Here is a 3552-nt window from a genome sequence, read left to right as displayed (position 1 = left end):
GTTGGGGGTGTGTGTGAGTATGTGCACACATGTTGCGAGTAAGAATTACCAGATAACATCTCTCCGCTCCTTTCTTAATAACTTCTGAGTATCAGAAGACAGCCCAGCTCCTGTGTTACCTGTGTGGTTAAGGCCTCCGGACAAAATCAAGGTCACTGGGCTCTTAACAGGGGTTAAGTATGGGTTCAAGTTCTGTCCTTATCTTTAGTTATTCCTGCAGTGTTGATTAAATGAACTGTCTTTGGCAGGTGTCGTGCAAAACCCTTTGAGGTGGTTAATCAGGTGTTCAGCTGACAGATGAAGAAACTGGTTGAGAGAGATGAGCCTGGCTGGGGTCAAAAAGCCAGTCAGTGGTGGAAGGAGGATTTAAAGCCCAGTCTGCCTCACTCGCTTGCCCTATGTAGCAAGGAGGGTTCCACGTGGGTCAGGTACAGTGGGAGTGCTCAAGCAAGGTTTGTGGCCCAAAGGTAGCGGAAGTGGGCGACGGGGAAAGAGATTGGAAGCTGCTGAGTGGATCTCTGATATTGCCATCACTTGGACCTTTGAGACCTCCCAGGACTAAACCAGGAGGAGGTAATATTTGGCGCTCACTCTGGGTCAGACAGAATGCCAAGTATTATGTATGCGTACCTCATTTAATCCTCTCAACAGCTCCAGTTTACAGATGAAAAAATGAGTGTGGTGAGGTTAAGCCTGCTCAGGGTTACACCGCTGGGATTCCAGCCCAGGTCTGTCTGCCTCCAAAACCCAAGCTGCCCTGGCCTGCTTCGTGTATGGACACTCAGGTTTCTCACATGGGGTAGGATATTTCATCCATAGGAAGCACCTCCTCTGAACTTTAAGGTCAAAAGCTCTTCTGACTAAAACTCTTCAGTAGCCTAGCATGGTTTTAAAAAATACTTCAGAAAGGACTTCTGGCTTCAGCTCAGGCATACAAAGAGTTTGGCAGTTGTCACTCCTGTCCTTACCGCAAGGAAAAGCTGGGCAAACTGAAAGTCAGTGACTCTTTGGATCCATCAGAGAACTGAGTTTGCAGGGCCTACTGCCACCTAGAAATGTGGAGAGGTGAATGCAGAATCGCAGCCAAGATCTGCTTACCTGAAGCAGAAGCCACTGGAGCCAGAGCTGCTAGGAAAACTCGCTGAATTGCTGGAGGCTGAGTGTGGACTAGCATGGGAGTAAGAAACCCCTGGGGGTCAGCCTAAGGACACCCCACACTCTCGGGTTTTACATCCTGGAACCCCACCTGGTTTTCATAGCTAATTGCTTTGGCAGGGAAAGGGGGAAGAGTTACCTTTGTAAAATAAACTCAGCATTCTCCATAACAAAGGCCTGTTGGGGGGCTGGGAGGTTTACCAGAGTCTAACCCCACGTGGGGAAGGGCATTTCACACTAGTCCCCTCTAGCCTTCCTGTCTCATCCAAGTGTGGGGAGGGTAAAATTGAAAACTCATGTTTTTCTATACATTCTACTCACACACTCTTCTGACACTAAATACGGGGTTTTTGTTTTTGTTTTTTGCGGTACGCGGGCCTCACTGCTGTGGCCTCTCCCGTCGCGGAGCACAGGCTCCGGACGCGAAGGCTCAGCAGCCATGGCTCACGGGCCCAGCCGCTCTGCGGCACATGGGATCTTCCCGGACCGGGGCACGAACCCGTGTCCCCTGCATCGGCAGGCGGACTCTCAACCACTGCGCCACCAGGGAAGCCCAATACGGGACGGGTGGGGTTTCCACAACGACCAATTCTCCAACACCAGCTGGGTGTCCAACAATTCAGTTCAATTCTGACACTGTCTACCTGGAGTTACCATCAGATCCCACACGTTAAGGGCTCAGTCCACCAAGACTGCCCCTCCACTTCAGATGCCAATCACAAGTGCGGGCCTCGGGTACTTCTGACTTTCTATGAATCAGGGGTTTCTACAACTCCTTGGTTTCGATAATTTGCTATAATGGCTCACAGAACTCAGGGAAACAGTTCACTTACTAGATTATTGGTTTATTGTAAAAGAAGACAACTTAGGAACAGCCAGACGGAAGAGATGCATAGGGCAAGGTATAGGAAGGGGTGTGGAGCTCCCATGCCCCCCTCTGGGCACATCACTCTCCAGCACCATGGTGTGTTCACCAACTTGGAAGCTCTCCAACTCCCTAAATTAGGGTTTTTATAATGAAGGCTTTATTACATAGGCGTGATTGATTGAATCTTTTGGCCATTAGCGATTAACTCAACCCTTAGCCCCTTACCTTCCTGGAGGTCAGAGGTTGAAAGGGGCTTGTTATGAATAACAAAAGCCACTCCTTTCACCTTCATCTTTCCAGAGCTGTTTCAGGAACAGGGACAAAAATTAGATATGACAAAAGAAGCTCCTATCACTCTTATCATTAAGGAAATTATAAGAGTTTTAGGAGCTCTGGCCAGGAGCTGGGAACAAAGACCAAACATATTTCTTATTCTTTATCACAGAGGGGGATTCAGAGACAGGAAGGTCATAGCCCAAGGACACAGACCCACTAAAATACTGAAATTTCACCATAAAATTACAGAATGCTTCCCTGCTACCACACCTTACTACCACACCAACAGAACTCCAGTATAAGGATGCATTACAGCTAAAAGAGCTACAAAACACAGACTCTAGGGAAGCCCAAAGTCAAGAGAGACAAAAACAGACACTAGAGGAATTTGAAGCCTCTGGGGCCTACAGCTACAGCAAACAAACACAGCTCTACTTCTAGCCAGAATAACATAACCCCTCATAGTAGAGGCTTATTTACCTCAGTTCCTATTACCTAATACAGCCAATAATGTCTCACTTCCAACAAAAAATTTTAAGTGTGCTAAAAAAGGTAAGGGAAAACCCCACAGTCTGATAAGACAAAGCACATATCAGAACCAGATTCAGATATTACACAGATGTTGGTGTTATCAGATAGAAAACTAAATGATTAATATGTTAAAGAGTCCAGTGGTAAAAGTAAATAATATGCAAGAACAGATGGGTAATGTCAGCAGAGATAAGGAAACTCTAAGAAAGATTGAAAGGAAATGCTAGAAATAAAAAAGACTAACAAACAATGCCTCTGATGAGCTCATCAGTTGACACAGCCAAGGAAAGAATCAGTGAGTCTGGAGATAGGTCAATAGAAACTTCCCTACTGCAAAGCAGAGGGAAAAAAGAATGAAAAACAACAAAAACACCGAATAGAACATCCAAGAACTATGGGACAATTTCAGAAGAGGTAAAACATGCATAATTGGAATACCAGAAGGAGAAAAAAAATGAGAGACTAAAGAAAAATATTTAAAGTAATAATGGTCAAGAACTTTCCAAAATTAATGACAGTCACTACACCACAGGTCCAGGAAGCTCAGAGAACACCAAGCAGTATAAATACCAAAAATATACACCTAGGTATATCTTATTCAAACTCTATAAACCAAAGACAAATAAAATCTTGAAAGAAACCAGAAGAAAAAACCATCTTACCTATAGTGGAAAAAAGAGAGCTGACTACTCATCAGAAACCATGCAAGAGGAGAGTGGAGT

The 3552-nt window shown here is 45.3% G+C and overlaps 1 long non-coding RNA gene across 1 annotated transcript in view; it reads left to right on the top strand.

Moving 5' to 3' along the window:
• LOC125965624 (uncharacterized) overlaps positions 1-3552 on the top strand; it is a 189486-nt gene that overhangs the window by 106708 nt on the left and 79226 nt on the right. The gene's annotated exons all lie outside the window — the stretch shown is intronic.

This window comes from Orcinus orca, chromosome 10 (assembly GCF_937001465.1).
Source record: "Orcinus orca chromosome 10, mOrcOrc1.1, whole genome shotgun sequence".
Classification (NCBI taxonomy): domain Eukaryota; kingdom Metazoa; phylum Chordata; class Mammalia; order Artiodactyla; family Delphinidae; genus Orcinus; species Orcinus orca.
This window is presented reverse-complemented; position numbering and strand designations above follow the sequence as displayed.